The sequence below is a fragment of the Microtus ochrogaster genome, chromosome 4 (assembly GCF_000317375.1).
Source record: "Microtus ochrogaster isolate Prairie Vole_2 chromosome 4, MicOch1.0, whole genome shotgun sequence".
NCBI lineage: Eukaryota > Metazoa > Chordata > Mammalia > Rodentia > Cricetidae > Microtus > Microtus ochrogaster.
Genome location: NC_022011.1, coordinates 56,650,518 through 56,676,849, shown reverse-complemented (window position 1 = coordinate 56,676,849; position 26,332 = coordinate 56,650,518). Strand labels below are relative to the sequence as shown.

Below are 26,332 nucleotides of genomic sequence, written 5' to 3'. Positions count from 1 at the left end.
ATTGCTTCTCTGTTGCTGTGATAGAACATTCTCTCCAAAAGCACCTGGAGGACAGAGGGTTTAATTTAGTTTATGGTTCCAGAGGCATAGAGTCCATCATGGTCGGGAAAGTAACAAGGCAACAGAAGCTAGAAGCTGGCTGCCAAGAATTTCATGCCATATGTGAAGTGGAGAGTGGGACAGTATAAGAATAAGAAGGAGGCCAGTCTATAATCTCTCACATCCTATCCCAAGTGACGTACTACCCCCAGCAAGGCCATATCTCAAAAGTTCCAGAACCTCCTCAAAGAGGTTAGACTGACTTCCAACTCAGAACTTAATACATAGAGTCAAGGACAGACCTAAACAGAGGACTCTCAACAAAGGAATCTAAAATAGCTGAAAGACACTTAAGGAAATGCTCAACATCCTTAGCCATAGGAGAATTGCAAATCAAAATAACTCTGAGATCCCATCTTATACTTGTAAGAATGGCTAAGATCAAAACACTGATGACAACTTGTGTTGGAGAGGATGTGGAGTAAAGGGAACACTTCTCCATTGCTGGTGGAAGTGCAGACTTGTACAGCCCCTTTGGATATCGGTATGGCAATTTCTCAGAAAATTAGGAAACAACCTTCCTCAAGATCCAGCAATACCACTTTTGGGTATATATCCAAAGGATGCTCAATCATATCACAAGGACATATGCTCAACTATGTTGATAGCAGCATTGTTTGTCATAGTCAGATCCTGGAAACAACTTAAATGCCCCTCAACCAAAGAATGGATAAGGAAAACGTGGTACATTTACACAATGGAGTACAACACAGCAGAAAAAAATGACACCTTGAAATTTGCAGGCAAATGATAGAACTAGACCATATCATATTGAGTGAGGTAACCCAGACCCAGAAAGACAATTATCATATGTACTCAGTCATAAGTGGCTTTTAGACATAAAGCAAAGAAAACCAGCCATCAATTCATAATCCCAGAGAACATAGACAATATTGAGGACCTTAAGAAAGACATATATGGATCTAATCTACACGGGAAATTTTTTAGTAACTTTCCTATCTCATATATTTCTTCCTTCTTGGGAAGAAGTCTGATTCTCAATGATATCAATGTTATTTCCTCATTTTGCAGTCCTAATATGCACATTAAGTTTAAAGGTATTCTCCCAACAGTGTGACCAGATCTAAAAAGAACATGAGCCTTTCATCTTTTCTCCAGTCATAATACCAAGTGAACACAGAAAGAGCTCATCATTAAAAACCTGCCAACTCATTCCTAAATGACGTGAACACATAACAAACCTTTGGAGTATAGCAAACAATATGCAGTATTTATTAGTTTCCAAAGGAAGGCTTGAAATTATAATATTAGTTGAATTCCTGTTTTATAAACACAATTCTGTAGAGAACTGACATAAAAAGGAAACACTAGTTTAATAATAATACTTGGTATTTGGGTGTGTGAATTTGTAAACATTGTCAACCAGCTGTCACACTGCTTCTTGTGTTGCCATAGAAAAAACAAGCAAATAAATGAACAAACAAACAAAACAAAATAAATAAATAAAAATACCAATGTGATTCCATTTCCCTAGGCATGATGGTGCATTTTACATTGTAGTACAGATGATTTCGGTGCTCTTATTATTTATTTAAGTAAGATAAACCTGTGAGTTGGTCTTCTGGTGCAATTTTTCCTATTTTAATTATAGAAGTCTTTAAAAGTTTTAATTGTGTGTGTTTTTTCTAGATTTTCATGTTAATGCTAATTCTATCTCACTGATGTTTTCCTGTCCTCAAGGGAACAAATTATACAGTGAGCCATCTATTGCCTTCTTCAAGGAGTTTTTAGCTCTTTTGAATATCTGTGTTATATTATTAAGCATTTTATAATAGTTCAAATTAAGGATATTTTCCCCTTTGGAACATTCAATTTAGCCTTAATTTATGAGAGGTTTGATTTATTTTTGGTTTGCTATCTGAATTCAGTCAGTTCATGTTACAATTTATTTATTCTGCTGTGACAGAGAGTTGAGAGGAAACCAAATGAAACAATTAAAAGAAGGAGACATTTTGGCTCACTGTTTTGGATTTCAGTAAGGCTTCCAACTTCGTTGTTTGTGGCCCTTGTGGATACAAAGCCACATGGCAGAAGGCTGTGACACCTCTCAGAAGCTAAGGAGCAGAGAGAGTGTTTTCCATATATTATTTTTATTCAGTTGAGGCCGCCAATCTTATTATAGCACTGCACACACTGATGGCAGGCTTTTTTCCTTTAGCTAACATCTTCTGCAAACACTGTCAGAGACACATCTAGAGATATGTTTTATTAATTTAAACACCCCCAATCCAATCAAGTTGAGAGTTACAATTAAACATGATACACAATTTTTACTTTTAAAACCTTTCAGGAATGAGGTTAAATTTTAGTTTTAGTACAGTATATTCACTCCCAATGCTTTTTGTTTCCAAAGTTACCTCCTTTTTCTCAAGATGGAATGTTTTGCATGTGGTTTCTTGCATCCTTTCTAGATATTTTGGTTCCAAATAACTCTCAGTTGTCAAGTTACAGATATGTTCTCATGAATTCTGAAAGTTCTGTTCTAGGTAGGATCTGTGTTTTGATTGCCATCCTAATGTTCCCCCACCCAGATTTGTCAGAATCCAAACTGCCACTTCTGGTAAAGGTGCTTCTCCTCGTTTACTTATCATTTGAAGTATCAGGGCTTTTAATCATGTAGTGGTTGACAATTGCAGTAGGCTTATTTTATTTTTCTCTGTGTATAGTTTTATGTGGTTGTTGTAGTATGCATAATATAATTCAAATCCACATGACCTCTAAAATCCAATATGAACATATTTTAAGAGATTTCATTTATATATTCACCTACATTGGATTATGATGTTTGGATATGCACATTAGATTAATTTTAAAATTGTGTGATTGAGCATCAAAAGTCATTTGCTTTGGGAGAGTTGCATTGTTGACTCATCAGTTACAAATTAGGAGAAGCTTGAAGGAGGTTGCAGAGTATAACCATAATGAGAATATATTTTATGTAAAAAAATCTATTTTCAATCAAAAGAAAGTAGGAAACTAAAAAACAAAACAAGAATTCTGGCTGATATTTAGAGGACCTGAGATCAATACTGATCAATTATCAGTATCCATATGGTGGCTCACAAATATTTATAACTCTATTAACAGGATATCTGATGCACTCTTCTGATTTCTGCAGGCTCCAGAGCCACAGGTGATGCACAGATTTAAATGCATTTAAAACATCAATGCACATAAAATAAAGAAGAGATCATGGACATCATTGTGTTGGTTAGTTGTGTGTCAGCTAGACACAGCAGGGAAGAGAGAATCTCTGTGAAAGAATTGTCTTCATCGGGTTGGCCTGTGGGCACAGTTGTGGAGCATTTTCTCCATTGGTAATTGAGGTGGGACGACCTGCATCATTGTGGGCAGTGCCATTTCTTGGCAGATGGTTCTGGGATGCTGTGGAAAGGTGGCTGAACATGAAGGATAGGGCAAGTCAGTAAGCATATTCCCCCTAGCTGCTTTAAACTTTGGTCTAAATTGCGACTGATTTTAAAGTTTCAAAGATAGTGAAAATTAACATTGGAGTGATTGATCTCTAGCCTGAGGTGACACAGTGGGGAAGCACTGAGACAATAATTTAACATGAGGTGAGTGTATGTGTTCACAGACTTCTACTAAATCACCGGATTTGCCTTGTGAGACATGAGGCAAAAGTCACCTAGACAATGTTCATTATATGAATCTGGCTGTTGAAAGTAATTCCAAATAAATTAGTATGGCTTTTAATTAATTAATGTATTTTCTTTCATTTGGGAAAAAAGGTTTGTTTGTTTTTGCTTAATGTGTATGTGTGTGTGCTTGCATGTATTTATGTGTAGCCTATACATGCTATACATGCATGATCTCTATTGAAGCCAGAACATTGTGTGAGTTATCTTAGGACTAGCATTATTAATCGTTTCCCAACAGTTACTTAACCAAGATATTCTGGAAATCAGACTAGTTCTCATGCCTGGGTTCTAGATTGGTTATCAGAAGTGTACAAGAGCCTTGTTGAAACACCATAGTTTTGTGAATAAGCAATTAAGTTGCTGCTGTCTATTACCATATCATGTAAAAATGACAGGGTAGATTTTTACCAAATTAGTGACAGATGGAACTGTGGTACAACACATACCCCTCCGAATGCATGTGAACATTTTGCCTCTAAATGGGAGAACAAGTTACTATTCCAAATTAGCAATTCAAATCAAAGTCACAAGTACAGATGATTGACTTTGTAAAAGTAGGGTTGGTCGGAAGCTGTTTCTCACCAGGGAAGCCTCTGTGGTGTGGGCTAGAGGGAGCAGCACTGAAGATTTAGCTGTTTAGTGAAGGGCAGAAGCAGGTACACCATTGCCAACAAGCTTATGAAACTACTCATAAAAACAGTGCAAAGAAAAGTCAAGAGGTAGACAGTTAGGGACTGAAGGTATTTCTGTAGCAGTACTGAGGCAGTCAGAACAGGTGCTAGCAGAAGTGTCACCTGTGCGTCAAGGGCCATTTCCATGTCACCCACACGGAGAGGGTGTTAACGAAAGTCTGTGGGCTTGCACTTTGTGTCCCAAGCCATCCCTGCACATGGCAAGCTCTAGAGTATTTATGTGCGCCTTTCTTCTAATCCTGAGCATGTGATTTCTCTTAAATTGTGTGACCTCTTTCCCCTCTTCATGCCACAAAACTGAATTTACCCATATAGATGAAAAGGAAATAGATTCTGGAATTGAAGTATATGGAATATACATGCAAACATGCCTACTTGTGCCTCTCTGAAATGTGATGTGCATTGTTACCAGATAAAAATTTCTTTTTCTGCCAGTGATCCTATTATATCAGTTACACGACAAGATAATTTGGGAACAAAGCATCATAAACCTCATTCTAGGCATTATGATGAGAATGTAAATGCTGACACTTCAGTACTGAATCGTAAATGAGTGAGTAATCTCATTTTCCTTCTAGTCTCCTTGTCAGCCCGCAATAGCAAGTCACAGAGATTCAGGAATCTTATACTCCAAAAGCACAAGGCTTATTTGTTTGTGTATTTGTTTTTAAATACATTGTACCTAGGGTAAGGTGGAAAGAGAGAAGCAGGGAATTGAGAATTGACAAACAACCTGAGAGCTACAGAGTGAATGTTTCTAGGATACTCTGGAAATCAGTGAGGTTCTATCAGAAAGGAAGAATGAGAGAAAGACAGAGATAATTTTCATTACAATATAGGTATATTTCAATAATTAGAAATAGTAATGGCATAATGTCTTATCGGGACTCATAATTTCAGAGTAAAATATGAGTTTCAAAATGTCATATGATAGTCATAATGATTCAAAACACTATTGATATCAAACCTAACATTTCATCATCTACAGTTTTACATAATGTTTCTTTTCAGTGACCAGTAGGTATCTAAGTGATGCTTAGTTGACCAAAGGGGATGAAAGGAATTTGAGATTCAAACAGAATCTCTTACCAAGTCTCCCGAACCAAAGACAACATGAAAAAAAAATTCTGAATGTAACAGTTCTCTTTTCCTCTTCTTCGATACCCTCTCTCTTTGCCTCCAGTGTCTTTCCATGACTTCTCTGCTCTTCTTCCTCTACTTAATCTCCTTCCCTCCCATCTATCTCTGTTGTGTTTTATCTGTTTCCTTTATTCCTCATCTTCTGCTTTCTCTTCAATTAGATGCCATCACACACTATATATATATATATATATCTGCTTTTTGTTTTTTTTAAACAAAATATCTGTTGAAGGATAACTAATAAAGAAAATGCATTAACAGTCTCAGAGACTGAAAGCTGGAAGTTATAGGACTACATTTTGTCCAATGCCCCTCTAGACTGTCTTGCAATACCCATGGCATCATGTGATGTGTGCAAAGGCAGTGACATAGAAAGACAAGTTTCACGGTCAACCTCCATTTAGATTACCCCCAATTAGCTAAGTTTCCTAAGTATTTCATCCATTGCTGCCAAGAGTGTGGCCAAGACTATTTTAATTACCTCTTACCAAGCTCATTGGTTTCAGTATTTGCCTTTTTTTAAAAAATACTGCCACACTGTAGACTGAACATTTTTGCCAATGTCTTAAGATAGGAAGAAGTCAAGACATGTTCTGCATTACCACGGGATTGACAGTCTCATAATTTTTATTATAAAATGAATTTTCATGAAAATAGTCCTAATAAAGTGGTATAGTAAAGGTCAGGTGCTCAAATTACATTTCTACCACTTCTTGCTTTCCTTTAACACCTGATGCACCCTTTCTCTATATAAGTTTCTTACATATGAATTAAGATAAATTTTTATCTTTTACTATCGTATTAACTGATTCATCTTAGGATCAAGAAAGTTTGGTATTTATTTTTTGCTTTTTATTTTTTATTGCCTGAGTATCAAATACTGAACCTCAGGTATTCTAGACAAGCAGACTACCATGGAGTATTGTTGCCAGCCTACACTTTTTTGGCTCTTATTCTTCGTAAATTTACTAAGATAATACCTATGGGGCAGGCATGGTCACTTCAGCTAGAATATACTCAAGAAGGTATACATTGAGAAGTATTTAAGTGACCCACAAATAGTTCCTCCCTGGTACTAGGAAAATATAAAGATAGGAAAAGCACACATCTTTCTACATCACTACTGACAGGAAGGGATTGAGCAAACAATCAAAATCATCATGCCATGTTTTTACAAAAAGATACTTGGTCTCACCGCCTTGCCTGAGGGTTATGGATGCTCAAGGACACAAAACTATGAAGTTATTTCTTCCCAATGGTTCTCTGTGGAACAACAAAACAATTCCTCCCCATTTCAACATGCTGAGTCCAAAATCATGATATTTCTTACTAACACGCAGCGCTCTGGAATGTTTAGGGAGACCAAAGCTTGAGAGGAACAGACCAGTTTTACTAAGAGATGAGGTAAAGAAAAAATACTTCATTCTGGACAGTAACTCCAATGCACCTCAAATATAGTCTTTCAGCCTGAGTCAGGGAGAGCCCTTAAATTCTAACTATAACATCTGTTGGTCAACTACTGTTTGCAAGAGAGTATGCTTTGGTGATCACGCAGAAAAGGCTTTGAATGTAGGAATCTACTACATCTTACACACGTCATTAAACAGTGTAGCTTGGCATCACTTTAAAGGATATCCAGAACAAATAAAAGAGAATCAATGTGGGGCTGGGCAGACGACTCAGTGGTTAAGAGCACTGGATGCTCTTCCAGAGGACCCAGGTTCAATCCCGTGCACCTACATGGCAGTTCACAACTGTCTGTAATTTCAGGCGATCTGACACCCTCATACATATATACATGCAGGAAAACACCAATGCACATGAAATAAAATTAAGTTAAAAAATAATTTATGTTCTCTTCCACAGTGACTGAATATCACCAAAATAAGAAGCTATTCTTATTTTAATCACTCTCAATTAGTTCATGCTTAAGCATGGGGAGCATCTTATTTAAAGGATCATAAGCACTAATACTTCACCTGTCAAAACAAACCTTTCTTATTTTCTTATAAGCATAATATTTCCAGGTCACCATTTGGCTAATAAAATCTGAACTGTTGAAACAATGTGCACATAGCCAGTCGGCATGTAGAGAGCTATTTCTCTACCAGGCTGGAAAAGCCCAAAGAAAGACTCACTGTCTGTCCTTCTGAGGTTTGTCTGTTGATGTCATTGTTTTTTTTTTAATCTCTGTAGTATTGCTATACTTATCCTCTTTGATTCATTGTTTGTGACTAATCTTTCCGAAAATCTGAACTATGAGCTGATGGAAAAAAAATCTCTTTGATGTACATCAGTTTAATTTTGAATAGCTAAATGAAATAAAGAAAATGCAAACAATAGCTACAGGTCTCTTGTAATCCAATAGACAATACACAAGTGAAACAAATAATGAGTTACTAATTAATTCACAGGAGAGAACACAGCAGTAGGAGGCTGGAATAATGTAAAGGGATATGCTATAATTTTTAGTATTAATAATAAGAAAACAAGGTTCTTTTTCCAGACTATAGTCTGAGTTTCTAACTTTTGATTTGTAGTCTGTAAGAGTATAAGTGAATATAGACTCCCAGATATTGATTAAAAAGTAAGGTTTTATTGTTGCTAATCTCAAAACAGTACAAATCCATAATGGTGCATATATGTATAATATTTCGTAATTTATTTTCACCTGAGTTTAATAGCTGGTTTCTTTTAATTCACAGTCACATTATCCTCTAGTGTTGTGGTGAGAGAGATAATGTATAAATAATGCATATTTCCCAGATTAAGTTCATATGTGGCTTCAGAGATGTCCCCACAGAGAACTGTGGGATGTGCACAGAGGTGAGAACTTACAGCTAAGATGACTTATACTTCAGGTTTCCTCTATAGTTTTATCAACTTTATTTCAAATCAACTAGGCAGTGTTGGTGAATGCTTTTAATCCCAGCATGTGGGAGGCAGAGGCAGAAGGATGTCTCTGAGTTTGGGACCAGCCTGGTATACAGAGAGAGTTGCAGGACAGGCTCCCAGCTACAGAGAATACTTGTTCCAAAAAAACAAAATAAAATATATAATAAAAAATATAAATATATATAATAAATAAATATATATATAAGTTATTTGTTTCAGAAATTCAGTATTTTCATGTATTGTACTCATTTCATTCTAATAAATATAGATCTTTATATTTGAACTTCTTTATGTTATATGTTTAGGTTGTAATAAAGTAAAATGAAAGCATAATTAAAGTCATTAATATTGGTCTGTTAATCTTATCCATTTGAAGCAACTATGTGAGCGGCTGTGGGAAGCATAAATTAGGGCAATTGAACTGATGAGCAGCACCTTTTGATAGATATTAAATCTGGGATACTTAGAACTTTTCCAAACAGAATATGATAATATTCTGATTATGATTAACTCAGCCTGGGATTGAAGGTGGGAGCTTAAATGTCCCAGTAGAGGCTTTGGGGACTCTAGGATGAGAAGGCAATTGTGGTGGAGACTGTGAAATAATTTATCATCGAATCCCTAAGGTAGAACTCAATATTTTGTAGTATCGAAAATTTCTGGATCATAATTTTTTTCCAGCAACAGGAAAAAATGTAGTATAACATGTACAGTGTGTTTTGATTTAGAATATGAAATAAAAACCTTCTAATTATATGGAGGCAGGAGAAATCATGAAGTCAAGGGAGTGATGTCACTGCTTGAGGGAGAATCCAGGACTCAGCAAGGGTGAGGACATGCTTGTTATAGACACTGAACATGGTAAATCCTTCACTGATCCTCACATTTTAGTTATTTTTTTGGGGGGGATGTAAAGAATATTTACCATGAGAGGTTGGGAGATGGAAAAAAGAATATATTTAAAATTTTTCTAGAAAATTTTCATTACTAGAAGTATTTGCTACAGTTTTCCTTGTGCATGCTTCTAACATTGATGGACTGAGTATATTTCTCATAATGTTTTATTGTTTTTATTTATATGTATATTTTTACCATCCAATTACTTTTCAACAATTAATCTTCATGAACATGAAGGATTTTCTATATCGGTCTCAGCTTTTATTATTAAAAATGAAAACTGTGAAATGTGCTTGTTGGTTTTTGGCAAATTGACATAAACTAGAGTCATCTGGGAAAAATAAACCTCAGTTGAGAAACTGTCTCCATCAGGTTGGCCTGTGCGCATGTCTTGGGGTCATTTTTCTGAGCATATGGTCTTATATTGTATAACAAAGCAAATTAAGAACCTATGGGGCTGGAAAGATGGCACAGTTGGGGCAGGAAAGATGGTGCAGTGTTTGTGAGCTGTTGTTGCTCTTGTCAGATTGTCCAAATGGTAGTTCACACTCACCTGTAGCTCCCATTCCAGGCTATTCAGTGCCTTCTTCTGACCTCCTTAGTCACCAGTCATACATGTGTGGCACATACACAAGTACAAGGGAAATACACAAATTAAAAGAAAGTAAATGTAAAAGATTTTTTCATATATATGAAAAATTATATATATATTAAATATTTATTTAATTATATTAATAATATAATTAATAATTAATAATAATAAATAATAATATTTAATTAATAATTAAATATTATTTAATATATATAAATATATATTAAATAAAACCAGTGAGCAGCATTCCTTTGTGGCTTCTGCTTCAGGGTTTGCCTTGGGCTGCAGCTGTGGCTTCCCTCAACAGCTATAGACTCTAATCCAAATAAACCCCTTTGGTTTTGGTCCCTGCTTTATATGACAACATCCAAAAACAAACTAGGACATGAATTATGCAGCATTATAAAGGGATTGACTTCGTTAACCAGAAACATCTGAAATGCAGATCTAGTGAAGGTAAAATACTTTTCTGACTTCTTTGAGGCTCAATTCAGAGATTCTAGATATTTAGGTATGAAACACTTTAATAATTTTAAGTGTTCCAGCAAGGATGAATCCCATCGATATTTTAGTTTTACATAAGAACTGGCATGTGCTGAATGTCAATCATGAATGTATCACACATGCAACACTGCTGGCAAGTAGCTGTCTTTGAGAGAAAGGAAAATTTTTTACAAGGTTCTTTTGTTTATTTCTTACATTGCAGTGTTCTGACTCCTGAGAGGTAGACTGGAACTTTCAATTGGGGTTTCCATCAAATATTAATGGAGAGGGAGTTAAATTAAAAGGCAAAAACAAACCTGTATGACTCTGCACCAGGTCCTCTTTGTCTAACCTATGGCTGCTTGCTTGATGCAACTCCTAACAGTAGAAATAGGCATATTTCTGACTCTTTTGCCTGCTCTTAGGACTCTTTTCCTCCTACTGGGTTGGTGTGCCTAGTCTAACCTTAATATGAGGGCTTTTTCCTTCTCTTATTGTATCTTGTTTTATCCTGTTTGACTGTATTCTCTTATCTCTTGGAGGGCTGCTCTTTTCTGAAGAGTAAACAGAGTGAGTAAATCTGGGGGATAGGGCAGGTAGCAGATAGCTAGGAGATGTCGAGTCAGGGGAATCTGTGACAGAGGTGTATTCTATGAAGGAAGAACAAATACATATTCAGGCATAAAAGACAAAGATGGGAACACAGCATCCCAGTAGAATTGCTTGTCAACATGGGGATAACAGCCAGGCATGGGCCTACAGCAGGAAACCACAACATTCAGCAGGCTGAGGCTCTCAGAGGGTCCTGAGAAGGTTAAGGACAGCATTAACCACGTAGTGAGGTCTGTGTGAACCAATGAAACTAGATAATGAAATAGGCAAATTAAACTGTGTGCATCTGTTCTCTGTGTGTGTTGTTTTGTGTAAGCCAATTTGTTTCTATGTCTAGTTTCTAAGAGTATGGAAACTATGCTGTCCTGAAATGTTTAGAGTACCTAGGATCTTGCCACGTTGCAAGAGAAAAATCTAGAAGATAAATAGCTGTGTAAAATCCTCTGTTGCCTGTCTGTTAGTGTTTCTAAGTCACATTCAGACTTTCAACAATATTTCCCTGCTAATGACCCCTGCATCCACTCCACTCATTATTATGTGTGTTCTTCATGTTGAAGAGGAAGGCCCTAGATAGTATTGTCTCCTGTGGCTCTTGTTTCACACATGCAGATCTTGTCTGTGTGCAGAACTGGTACGCATTAACACACTGCTCTCAGTAACCTCCAGAAGATGTTTAGGACACAATTGTGAGGCTGTTATTTCCCATCTGATCCCAGTAATTAATCCAGTCTTTAGTGTGTGTGTGTGTGTGTGTGTGTGCCTGTTTTGGGATTGTTTTTGTTTCAAAAGCTGGAAAGAATTTTCATTTTAATTTAAAGAAAAGCTACCAAGGCAGTCCAGCTAAAAATCTGCCCAGCCACCTGGAGGAAGACAATGCAGGGAAGAAGAAAAATGTTTATGTCAGGTGAGATGTGGTGTGAAAGTCTGCTCAGGAAAGGTTGGGGTTTTTGAAAGAGGGAAGGGAGCCCAGAGCATTGAAAACTACATGTTTAGCTACTTATCTGCATTAAAAAGAAAGAGACAGGGACAAAAGAAAAGAGATGTTTCACCTTTTTGAAGCAAGGACTCAAAACTCAGGAATGTGGGCAGACCCGACCAGAACTCATGGCTATTTGTCTCCTGGAGACTCTGATGGATATTTGGGGGGTGGGGGAGGTCTGGGAAAGAAAAGAACAGTGTTGCACTGAAGAAGTAGTTATTTTGCCTGTCCCTTTTGCATGACGTAAAGTAAGGCCATTTTTCTGTTGTGGTTCCTGCTCTCTAGGTGGCCAGGAGATCGACCCTGCTCAATCTGAATGTTAGGTCAGAATTTTGATCACAAGAAGTTTCCCTTCATGTAACTTCAGTGTTGCACTATTTAATTAATTTGAGTAAAATGTGGATTAAAACACAAGTTCATAGGCAACAGGAGTGTTTTCATACAGTATTTTAATTTGTTTTGTTTTTAGTAAGACTAGGGTTGTGGAAGAGTTCAAGAACAGAAAGAGAATAGAACAATAAATTGTAATAAAATAATTTAAAATATTTTTAGAAGAGAAAAAAGAATCTTGAATGAACAAGGGAACTGCCGGGAATCATTCTCCTGGATTGATTATTTTGGTCATTATCCTGGACTATATATATATTTAAGATTTCTGCCTCCTCCCCGCCACCGCCCACACACTGAGACAATGGTGATGTTCTTTGGGGAACTCACCAAGGCCAGATGGCCTGGGTCTGAAACAGCATGGGATAAAACCGGACTCGCTGAACATAGCGGACAATGAGGACTACTGAGAACTCAGAAACAATGGCACTGGGTTTTGATCCTACTGCACGTACTGGCTTTGTGGGAGCCTAGGCAGTTTGGATGCTCACATTACTAGACCTGGACTATCTTTTGTTGTTCTTTGCATCTCTACCACATGATTACTTTATCATTCTGCTCTTGAATTCTTCATCCCATAAATGCAGATCATTAAGAACATCAAATTTCTTATTCATAATTCTCATATCAGACTCTATGGTAGATTCATTGGTAGCACATTGCAACACACACTGAAGTTCTTGATGTCTATATAAACTTGTGACGTATTAAGCATAATCAATGTGGATTTACCATCCACATTGTTTTTTTTTAATCCCTATTATTCTGAGATAGTACCTAGTACCCTAAATCAAAAACCCAAATTCAAAATCACAGCTAACATCCTGATCACTGTATACCTCAAAATGATGCTGTTTATATTAGTTGTATGTCTAGCTATATTTACCTCTCTATTTGCATGGGACTCAACATCTGCCTCTGAGTCTGCCTTAATGTATCTGTTAATATCTGTGTGAATCCAGCCATTTAATAATCTGTGCTGAAATACCTGTCTGTGACCCAGCAGTAATCACTGAATATGCAAATACAGGATAGTTTGCAATCTGAAGGTGTTTGCAGTATGAGATGAAACTGATGTATCACCGAAAAAAAAAAAAAATGCTAGCTTTGAAAGTTTTCAGAAAGGTACCAAAAACTTTAGCAAGTGAAAACAAGCAGAACCCCTCAATTCTGCTTGAAAAGGAGAGTGATTGGCCATTGAGGAAGCCTGCTCATGGATGATAATTAAGATTTGAGTACACAAACCCGATAATCAAAATATGTTGCATTTTTCCAAACTATGTTAATTTTATTGTGAATAAATAAGGCCCAGCTAAAGTTAAGGGAATGTTAGGTATATACGTCATCTTTCATAATTAGTCACCAAAATTTATGAGGTCGTGCTCATAAATTGAACTGATATTTATTTTCTTTTGCTCAGTTACTGTAGTATGAATAAAAAAAAACAATCAAAAGCCAGAGTTTATTCAGAGTTCTCCGTTGTAGGACAGAGGGTTCCTGTACAAATCATTTAACTTTACATTCAATAATACGGGGTACCAAATAAAAAGAAATGTATTTGTGACACTTAAGGCAGGGCTTCAAAGAACAGGCAGGCCTGGGAAAGGAAAAAAAGGGACCAGGGATGGTCCATGATGAGGTCTTGGGATAGGGGTGGCTCTGTTGGGGAGCCCACCTGCATACCTGAATGTTAGCTCCACTCTCTAGAAACAGGGCATCATTGCAAAGCTGTTGAGCCTTCTCCTGTTTTAAGGAACAGGGTTGGTACAGTGTCTGCATTTCTCCGAGAGAGCAGAAAAGATCGAGAGGAAGAATGGAGCTAGTTTCTAGGGCAACATTTCTATGTTGGTATTGGAGCCTGAAATTGTGCAGTCATGATGAAAGCCTGTGTGTGTCTGGAGAAGGGAGTGATAACTGGCTGCAGGCAGAGGAAAGTGATAAGGGTGACTTTACGACATCACATTACCAGTGATCAGACAACAGCTATTGCAGTAAAAAGCAGTATGGGGTAGAAAAATACCTCGGCTAAATGACTGGTACATAATAATGGGCCCCGTGGGAGGGATTTAAATATTGCTTCCATGATAGTCTTACAAATAATCTAGAATCATGGGAAACTAATTCCTCCATTTTCTAATTGAGGAAATTATAGCCATAGCCACACAATAAGCATAAATCCAGACTGATGCCACTACATTCTAAATCTATCAGCATTCAAAGCAAATTTACACACCCCAACATAAATAAATAGGGGTGAAGGGCAAACAAGATAGCTCAGTAGGTAAAGGTACTTCTTGTCAACATGAGTCACATTCAGTCACAGGGACCTACATGTCTTCCACACACAACACACACACACACACACACACACACACACACACACACACACACCGATAAGTTTGAACTTTAACAAAATTTCAAGTCTTGCAGAATCTCTCTGGAGACCATTGAATTTTAACATAAGCTCACAGGTACCTGAGTTTGAGTAGAAGTGATTGTTAAAGAAGCAGATTTCATAGGAAGACATATTCTCTTCTCTAAATTGTATCACATTTTAAAGGGGGAGGGAATGGGGGTACTTCCAGATAAAAAAGTACAAATAAATCTCATTTGCAAAAATACGGTGTCTGGGGGCTATTGGACATGACTTGATGGGTAAAGGCACTTGCTTTGCAAGCACGGGGGCCTCACTTTAAATCCCAGTCCCCAGCAAATGACTGGACATCTTGAGACTTTAACCCTGGCATTAGGGTTTGCCTGGACATGTGAATCCTAATAGCTCATTCACCAAAACAACAAGCTTCTCAATCAGTGAGAGACACTGTCCCAGGCAAATAAAACATCGCAATAAAGAAAGACAATCTCCTTCTCTAGGGTCTTTGGTTACATTCCTGAATTAGGCACCAACACAATCACTTGGCTGTACCATATACACCACACACATAAAAGCACCATACATAATACATATAGGGAGATGGGGGATGTCAGGATAATGTGTTTCTGTGAAAAAGGGTGCTAGAATTTTTGTGTTTAGCTTGGGAAAATCATAGCTTGCAAGTAATCTACTCATGACTCTCAATCACATTGATGGCTAGCAGGTGAATATGTGTTCATGTCTAAGGACACACACCCAGAAAAAGAATGTGCATACTAGTATTTAGGAGAGTTGATGTAAATTATAGCATCAGTTATGGCTGAAATGGTTCCCTTGACACTCTGGGCCTTCAGAATCACTGGAATACAGATGGTTTCTTGCATGTTTATAACTTCTGAGCTACCATTTGTATATTCACTCAAAAGGGGAGATTTTTGGAATTGGTTCTCATTTTCTTTTGCCAATATCGAAGAAGCTTGGAATATATTTATAAGCATACCAAATGTAAGTCAGAAAGGTTGCATAAAATGAAAAACATTTATCACTGGAAGACATTCTTCAGATGGGATGTTCACTTTAACACGCTTTAAACAAATACCCTCATAGACGAAAAGGAAAAGCACTTAGAGCACTTGTCTTTGTATTTCTACAGCAGCTTCAGTCAGCAAGGCTGTGTGTGTGGCTTCCCATTTGTGGTAGTGCCTAGTTTGTTTAAACTGATTTTACTTTATGTTATAAGGTATTTTTATCTATTTTTTTCAGAGAAGTATTAAAGGAGGATCCTTAATCCTATCAATTTTTGAATACATAGTTCTTGTGTTACATGTAGATTTCAATTTGGTGATCATTCATAGTCACAGATGCACACAGAGTTTATATGAGTGAATGAATTTTTAAGACGTAGTTCTAGAGGTCACTCATTAAGGTATAGGAACAGGGAAAAGAAATATTTCTCATTTATCACTATTTAGGAAATTTATGATTGAACCCTTCAAGTTATAACCAGGGTAGCTCACCAAACCTCACATATCTCTGTGATGCCAAGTTTATGTGTGTTGTGGGACTGGCTTAGGCTCGCCTCAGAAATCTCCTCATTTGGATGGCTCTCCTATCAAAATACCCAGTACACACAAAACATCCACCAGCTTGGCAGATTCCTTTCACAAATGTTGTGGCCAAAGACCAATTGATCTTTGCATGCCCAACTCCATCCTTCTTAGCTATTGCTTAATTTTTCTGCCTTTTCCTATGCCATCCCAGTAGATCTACCATCTTGGATTCATTTTTCAGACCGGATCATCTTGTCCTTTGTGGTGACCAACAGAGGATTCACTTTCAATAGAAGACTGTTTGTTTAATACCTGTTCCTGTCAAAATACAAATCCTCATGACTTGCTTTGTTTGAACCATCTTTGGAAACTCACGTGGCTCATGAAACTCATTGTTTCATCTTGAAGCTCTGGTCACATGAGCCCATCACATGGGCATTTGCTACATTCCATGTTGCTCCTAGCACTTTGACCCCAGTGTTGTCTTTGAAAGAAGAAAACCAAATGCTTTTTCTATAGCACTTGACTCCACCCCAAAAGCTTAGATAGTTCAATGTGTTAATTGTTAATGAGTTTATACATGTCTCTCATGGGAATATCTCCCAGAATTACAAAAGGTGGAACCCCATATTGTTTTAATTTTTATATGTCTATCAGTAAAAATACTGGAGATGTGTTAGAATAAATAGAGTAGCACATCAAAATGCATGTTAAATGGTAAGTCCTAAAAGTCATTATGTATCAGAATTTGGGCCTCTATGGTGTATAAATTTTATATTTCATATTTCAATATATTTTGTTTTTTCATGGTTTCCCATTCTGGAACTTTCAGTTCCCTACATTTTATGCTGGAAGCAACATGGAAAACAAGCAGAAGAACCAACCAAAAAAGCTATACTGAAACAATATATTGAAACATTACTAGGGCTGCATCACAGGACCCTGGGCTAGTTTGCCTTTCATGCAAACTGAGCGTGAGCAAATGTGTGAGGCAGAACTAGATCCTCAACACTGAGATGTTTCTCTTTTAATTTCCTCCTAATGTTTGGTTGCTTACAAGTTAGTCATGTGTAGTGTTAGAAAAATCTTTCAAACACCGCTTAATCAGTTAATTAAAAATAAATCATTACATTTTTAAGAGATAGTAAAATACCTTTTTTTTTTCTGATGACAGACAATTGCTTTATTTCGCCTTTGCTTTTGTTGTGCAAAACTGAGCTCTGAGATTTGGATGATTAGATATTACCAGCCACCATTACGGTGATGTTCTCATTTAACATTTTGTCTTCGTGAGATAGCGTGAACTAGTCGACGCTTTGAAAAGCCTAAGTGTTTATTTGATGTCTATATTGTGAATATCACTCGTGATTGATATTTGGAAATTAGCTCATAAATGGGTTTACTTGAATGTAACCTAATTGCATTTCCTTTGTGCCCATGCTTTATTGCTATGTTTAATGGTTTGTCTTATGCTTTACAGGATAATAAATTTCATTTCCTTGAACTGTCCTATAAATAACTTGAAGGTCTTTTAATTAGGATAATTAGAGTAGCTGTTTTTACCTTGCAAACATGTAGTGCTCCACAGACTAGAGAATTAGAACAAATGTGCATCTGTCTCCAGCCACATAAAACATGACACACACATACTGATACATACATCCACACATATACATACATATTGGACCGTGTACACACAAACATATGTTTAGACTTTTTTTTCAAGAGACTATACTTTATACTTGTTTAGCAATTATCTCTTCTAATTATATTTACTATTCAGCTGCATTTTAATTTTAGAGGTGCTTTTATTGTGTGAAGGCAATTGAAACAGGTCCTCATGTAGTCCAGGCTGGCCTCGAACTTCTTATCATACTTCCCACTTTCATCATGTCCTGCTCTTACAGTTTTATGCCACCATTGTAAGATTCCTACTCCCTTAAACTAAACTTCTTAACAGTCGTTATCAGCTCATTTGACTGCATATAACTCACGTTCAAACATGAAGCTCAATTGGTATTCTAATTTCTACCAGATACATGTGTTTTATGATATTTTTATTAATATTTAGTTTTATAAGATTTTTTCCCTTTTTTACCTTAATAAAGTACTGAAACTTTAAAGCATGCCTATACACATAAATTGTTTTAGCTAAGAGAAAAGAAAAGAACTTTGTAGAGAACTAGATAATATTCAGACTATCTGTTCAACCTGACAAAACCTGAAACTGGAATCATGATTGAAATGCAGTATTGACTAATAAAAATGTTCCTTGGTATTTTGGGCTGCATGAACTTCTGTCAGCATTAAACTTGGTAAGGGTCACGAAGCCCTAGCTTCAAAACCATCCTTGACACAGCTGTGGAAGTTCCCACCGAACATTCACTGTTCCTACCCAGAAGTTTAGAACCAGGCAGCAGCTTGCTCAGAGCCACAGACAGTGCATCTAAGAGTTCCCTTTTTATGGTACATGAATATTTTGATAGATAGTTAGCAATCACTGGGCAGACTAATTGGGATGTAATAAATAAAAGCATACATCTCTGATATGCGCTGTTTCCACAGGGAGCAGTCTACTATTATTACTTTGCTTTTTGTTTCCATTAATTTTATTTATGCATTTCATAATAAAACATCCCCATACTAAAAAATTTGAATTAAAGTCATAAATCATCCAGTATACATTAAAGCTTATATGCTGGGACATACTGAGTGGTCTTGCTGTATTCATTCTTGATGTGATCCTCCAACTGTTGTTTCTTTTCCAAAAATACACTAGAATATCTTTCTCCCCTTAATTTTTTTTTTTAAAAAGACAATGCAATGGCTTTCTCTATTTTAAATGTATCAAATTTGACCACAGTCCAAGAAAGGGATTGTGCAAGGAAAATTCTGAGTGCTTATAAGAAAACTCCAAGAATAAAAGACAAGAGCCTTGTGACCCCAGTTTCTTCAAAAACATGAAATTGCTCTCGGAATGCGCTCTTGTGAAATTCCCAGTTGTCATAGAGAGGAGTAAGTTTAGCTTGGCGCGTTTATTGCAAGAGGCTATTGTTGTTTATGCTCCTCTATAGAAAAACGTGTTCTTGCCCCATGTAGCCTGCCCTCCTTCTTGTGGTTTCCTCTTGTGATTGTACACTTTACTCATGTGACTCGTCCTAACCCCGGAGTGGAAACTGTCTGGTGCTCTGAACTAAGCTGACTATTGCATGGAAGTTCATTCCACTTCATTTTTAGTTTCCATTCTAGATCTCACTGCCTCAAGAGCAATAAACAGAATTGCACTTTTAATAAAAATTTTACCCAATTGTAGTTTATTTTTCTTTGACGGTAAGGCATGATTCTCTCTGTCTTTGTTTAATTGATTGCTGGTTAGTGGGGCTAATGCTTAAAATCATATTTGTAATTTCTCATATGATCTAATACCCTTTCATGTAGTCTAAATATTTGAATCTTTTTAACTTCTATTCCATTCCATGACCCATTTGTCCTTTTCTTCCTTACTAAACTGATTAATTTTATTTTAACATTTTGCTATAATTATATTTTATATTTATTAGCTCATCTGTTGTCATACTTCATATTAATATTTTAATTGCAGATTTAACTATTCTTGCCTGTTTGCTTATCTTGTATTAACATCTCTTTTTAAAATTTAGTGTATATACCTTGTAAGGGAATATAAGTTTTATTATCAGAAAATGAATTTATTGCATAAAACAGCATATCAATGTTGGAGATACATATGGTAAGTGATTATTTGATATCAGCTGAATACCTGCTTGGCTTTAGGACACAAAAAACACAGATTTTAGAATTAAACAAAGATCCAGTTCTGTGATATGAAGTCTTCTAATATGAATTCAAAAGATTGAACTTTTAACTTTATATTTCTTTTTTGCATATATTCTTTCAACCCACTATGTGGATGTATGTGGATATGTACATGTCGCAGTTAGTTTGTAGAAATCAGAGAACAACATTCAATGGCCAATTATTTCCTTCTATTATGTGAATACTGAGATTTGAGCTCAAGTCGTCAAAATTGGCAACAGGAATGTTTACCCATTGAATCATGTCTCTGGCCCCTAATTTATTGATTTATTGATTTTGTGTGTGTGTGTGTGTGTGTGTATGCAAGTGTGTGTGCGCACACATATGCACCTGTGTGTATGGACACGTGTGTTCATCATATGTGCCCATATGTATTCAGGTGTGTGTGTATATGTGTGGGCATCAGTGCTTAGGCCTGAAGTTGAAATCAGGTATTTCTAGAACCGTTTTCACTTATGGAACCAGGGTTCTTGCTGAACCCAAATCTTACAAGTGAGCTACTTTCATGAGTCAGCTCCTTCCAGGCAACCCCAGTTGCTGTGTCCTGAATAAATGCTAGAATTATAGGTAGCCACCAAAACTGCTTGACTTGAGCATGAGTTCTAGGGATCAAGTCCTTATCCACTGGGCATTTAACTAGCTCCCGTTTGTTGAAAGACAAATTTATGGTAAAGAGGTTAAAATTGGAATTTTGATAGCATCCTACATTTGGTTCATAGATATAAGTGAGATCTTAATTTTTGGTGGGGGTAGCAGTAGCCTATTTAGAGACCAAGTAAATAATTTGGGGGCCAAAATACAGTTGCAAATGTCTTAAGGAAAAGATTCCAGTAAAATGGAGTATATTTCTGATTCCATTTCTAGGAACAGGTGGCTTTCCCATTGGAATGTCTGTCTGACACATCATCACTGACCCTGTCAGTGTGGTGGAAGCACTTAGGCTAATACAAATTCCCTACTGTTACCTGCTGGGGAATATAATTTGAAAACAAAAAAGTACTGACTGGTCTACAGCCAATTTATTGTCCTTTAAGACATTAAAGTCCTGCAAACCTGCCTGGTGACTTTGCTTCGCGATCTTGGCAAGCTCACTCCTGAGAAATCTGTCTGTCTGCATTCTTAGTGATTTTTTTAATTCAAGCTGTGTTTTCTTTTTACAAACCAGCCTAGATTTTTTAGGTGAATAACTATAAAATAAATCCTGGTATGAATATTCCTTTATTAGGAACAGAGTTTATTTCAGCCTGTAACAGAATGGGAAATGGTGTTTGTGATCAGCACATGATCATAGATTAAGACAGTAGTGGTTATGCTGTGTATACCGGGTATTGTCATTTAGGTGACAGAGTTCTTGACTTTGACAAAAAATTCTTGACCTGACATTCCCCACTTTCTCGAATTCTGTCAAATGTGATGGCGCCAATTTAAGATTAATATATTCCTCCAGGAAGAGGACTTCACATCCTTCAAACATTTGCCAAATCACTGTGTGCCTCCGATTTTCATGCATTTTAATGTGCCCACGTGAAGCCTGCAAACAACTAGAAGAGAGTTCAACTCACCAGTTCATCAACATTCATTTTGGAGGGCTTTGAGATTCTTTCTATTCATCTCTCACTCCTGGTGAAAGGACTTTATTGTGAGGAGTTAATGTTTTATAGGAATGCTCTCAGCTTCTTTCAGAGTTCAGAGGAGTTTTTCTGACATATGATCACAATTCCCATCAGTATGTTTAATGTTAGCATCTGAAGAATCCTTTGATTTTTAAGGAGATTAAAAAGCTAAGGAAGGATGTCTAGACATATCAAACAAAAATAACTGGATGTTTGCAATAATTTTTACTACTCAGGAAGACTAGGAGACAGATACACAAGGTGTGATTCTTATTTGGGGTGCTGGTTACTCTATTTTCTATACACTATAGAACTGTGGGGAGAAAGAGAATTTTCTAGAAGATTTTTGAACACATACAAACATAAGCTGAAACATATATATGTATATATATGTGTGTGTTTATAAATACAAATATACACATAAACATATTTTGTGTTTATACACACACACATATATACACACAGATCACATGTTAGATATTTTCTATAAGAAGATACTGGAAAAATTATCACACATAAAAGGAAAAGTACCATTTGGGGTTAAAAACCAATTAAGACAAATTCTAATATTGTGGATTATATGTATTCCTCTATCTACTATATTAAAAGTAAATTTTCAGGCTCGGTGGGTGAAGACTTTGGTTGTCAGGCATGATTTGAGTTCTGTCCTCAGAACTACATAGTAGACAGAGGGATTTATTTCCCCTAACTGGTCTCTTACCTCCACATTTGCACGCCACAAATGGAATCAATTCAGAATGTTTTCCATATTCACTGCACAAGACCATAAAAGGCTATTGGAATATACTTTGCACTATGTGACAGACACCAAATTAACTGGAAGAAGAGGAATGTGTTTTTGCTAAGTGCAATTCCATTTTTGTATTTTTCACCCTAAGAAACTTAAAAGGAATCAAGAAATTACCTCTACCAGTAAAATGGCAATTGAGTTGATAATTAATCCTTGCTAAAGACAGCAACTGACTTAATAGTGAAAAATTATTCAGTTTACTGATATTGCTGACCTTTTCACAAATTAAAGTGAATCCTTCAATTTTGGCAGCAGGTCCCCTCAAGCACGAAGCATATAGGAAATAATAATCTATTGTTGACTTTTACTGTTAGTCATGAATACTGAGTCCTATTCAGCGTTAAAAGAATATGTTAGCAAATAATTTATTTTAAATTATGTATACCAAATAACAATTCTAACAAAGTCACTACAGCACAAGGAAGACTCTTGACTGTTCGTTGTGTCTACTGTCTTGGAATTATAGGTTTAAAGGGAAATCTTTTAATTGGCAAATAAGTCCTAGATAGAATTTTGAAATACTAATATCTCAGCATAACGTCAAATCAGTTCTGGAAACACTATATTTGACTTTCTAATAAAAATAAATAGAAACTTTTCAGAGGTTACTGTGTTCTATTTTGTTAAAAGATCTTTCATTTATTGCGTTCTATGTGGATTAAGCCCTATTTATCTCACTGTAAGGATTAGGAAAGTTATCCCATTTCTCTATGTGAAAGTCCTAGCTTATTTCATCTGAGTATCTCTTATGTAGACTGTGAGACTTCTTAAATTATGAACATGGGTTTCCTTGGAAAAATGTACACCGTGATAATGTGAGCTAAAAGAAGGGAACAAAAGATGAAAGTGATTTCTAATTAAAAAAATAATTAAAGAGTTGGGGATAGAACAGTTGGTAATGTGATTACTGGACAAGAATGAGGGACCGAGTTGAATTCCCAGAAACCACATGAAAATTCAGGGCATAGTGTTGTGTACTTACAGTCTCAGGAATTCAGATGTTCAAATCCCTAAGGCTCCCTGATCATCCCACCTTGTGAGTCCCAGACCAATGAAATATGCTGTCTCAACAATAAATGTGGATAGTGTTTGAAGTATGACACAGGATAATTCCGTAGCTTTCATATATACACAAACCCCATATACCTACATCCTTATACATGTGGACCCATAGAAATGTGCACACACATACACACACACACACACACACACACACACACACACACACACACACACAGATGATTCAGATATTAGGGGGCTAGTAAACTTGATAGGTTTAAAAACTGTCTTTAGTCAAACCAATATTATATTTATGAAGTAAGAATACTGGGGATAATTTGCAAACTCAAAAAAAACTTGAATATCTTTCAGAATGATTAGAAAATTTTGGATAATAAAAACAATTATATTTTCCTGAAAATGGGCAGTCAAACCAATCTTTTAGTGCCCCTAAATCATGCTTACTATGTTTCTATAACCTTCTATTAAATTTTGGCTGAAATGAAAATAAAGAGAGTAATTATAAAATTTTAAACTATCCTTTGCATAATTTGAGGAAAATAAAAATTGCCTGTTGTCTCTTTGTACTTATTGAGTACCTACTGTATACACAAACCTATGAATGGAGATATCCTACCTTTAATTTCTTCATCTGCCAAGCAAAGCCTGTTATATCTTGTTCTTCTGCTTTTATATCTGCAGCATTCATCTCTGCCTACATGCATATCTACTGACATGTTCATACTCTTTCCCACTGACTTCAAAAATTGTGAATATATTGGATTATATATTCTTGCCACCATGCATAGAGTTTGTGCTTGTTCATTTATTTTTCATGCCCTTACTTAAACAATTTAGTTTTAAAACTCAATTCTTTTGCTACATTTACAATGTTGTCTTATTCTTACAGTGTAAACCTTTGAGTTCCTCTCTGCTTTCAAACATGCCAGTGCATGCTTCCACATGCATCACATGCCATGTAGAGCTTCCTGTAGTTTAGTGATAGACACCTAACTTGAATGTTGTGCCTCCTCTATGATGAATCTCATTCTCTATGGCACATACACATGGGAAACAGCTACTTAATACCTGCACCCAAGGGCAATATTTAGTCTCCTCCTGTTGGTCTTATGTAAGCTCTCTTGTCAAAAAATCCTCTGGAGTTGAAATTACATGCATTTGTTGAACGTGTGGAAAACGCTGCTCCTCAGAGGATCTTGGCTGCTAATGTTGAGGCTGGCCTTTGCCCACTTCTCATAGCTGCTGGACCTCCAGCTGTCACTTACCAAGGGAAGGTCAAAAAGATTCTGCTGACATTTTAAGTTGCGGCTTTTTTTTTCTTATACATGAAGTAGACCATCTGTCTCTTTTCTTCTTACATTAGCATCTTTAATGTATAGATTATATCCTTAACATTTTCATATTGAGGTAAAGTCATTAGGTTGCATATAGCAGATATAAATCATCTATGTGTTGCATTTTAAATGCTGCAAACAGCTTTGCAAAGTTGTTTTTAATGCCAACATATTAAGGTGTATAATTGTATGTATGAACCATAATACTATACTGGTTACTGTAACTTAATAGCATACACAAATGCAACACACTTGCTTTTAAAGCCACAGAACAATCAGATTTAAGTAAGAGCTCAGCTGTTCTGTTGGCCCTCTATTATAAAGGGAGCTTTCTCTTATGTACTCAGACAAGGTTTATCCCATACTTACTGGTCACTTTTTGAAGATTTGTAACATATTTCATTACATGGTCACATCAATTTTCTTTTGGGTACACAACTGCCTTAGTGCTTTCTATGAAGTTTGTGCATTTATCTTCAAGAGTCCCCATACACTGCATGATGGAATACTAAAGTAGTGTAATAAGATCTTCTTTTCTCCAATCCAGAGAATGCCAAATATAACTGTTCTCATTGGCCACCTTACTTAGAACAGCGTCTCTACCTTCTCTGGTAAGAATTGTGGGTAAGCTGCTGTGCACATCCAAACTAATCTGAGGTTTTAGGGATTTGAATCCTGATCCTGTTGCTTATGCACCCATCACTTCAACAACTTGAGTCTTCTCCAAATCTCCTTTCAAATTATAATTTTTCTTCCTTTATCTGATGCTCTATCAAGTGTCATTTAATTGTATAGACACATCAGTTTAATTGCTGTTAAATTTGGGGTTTTAATAAGTGTAATATTAAATGAAATATGAAATATACCTGTAATGTATTTTTTGTGTTATTGAAAAGTTGATTAGTTCTCTTCATGGCTTAGCTCAAAACATAGACAGTTTTCAATTTTCTCTGAGAAAACTGTATTAGTATTCCACAGATATTAGTGAAATGTCTATATTCCTGGTGTTTATTAAAGAAACTGAATAAAGCTTTGATTATCACCAACAATTCATTAGTTATTAGAGGTATATTTTCTTAGTGTCTTATCACTTATTGTGAATATTTAAAAGTTACATTAAGTATATTAGATATAATATGTTATATAATATATAGAAACATATATAATACACTATATAATACATTTAATATAATTTATGTACATACATACATATAGATATTTCCAGAATGCCTTTAACTAGTTCTCTCTTTCTTTCTTTCTTTCTTTCTTTCTTTCTTTCTTTCTTTCTTTCTTTCTTTCTTTCTTTCTTTCTTTCTTTTGAGATAGGGTTTCTCTGTGTA

The 26,332-nt window shown here is 36.1% G+C and overlaps 1 protein-coding gene across 1 annotated transcript in view; it reads left to right on the top strand.

Annotated features, from left to right (window-relative positions):
- The window catches only part of Lrp1b (LDL receptor related protein 1B), a 1,800,012-nt gene that overhangs the window by 272,985 nt on the left and 1,500,695 nt on the right, over window positions 1–26,332 (top strand). The gene's annotated exons all lie outside the window — the stretch shown is intronic.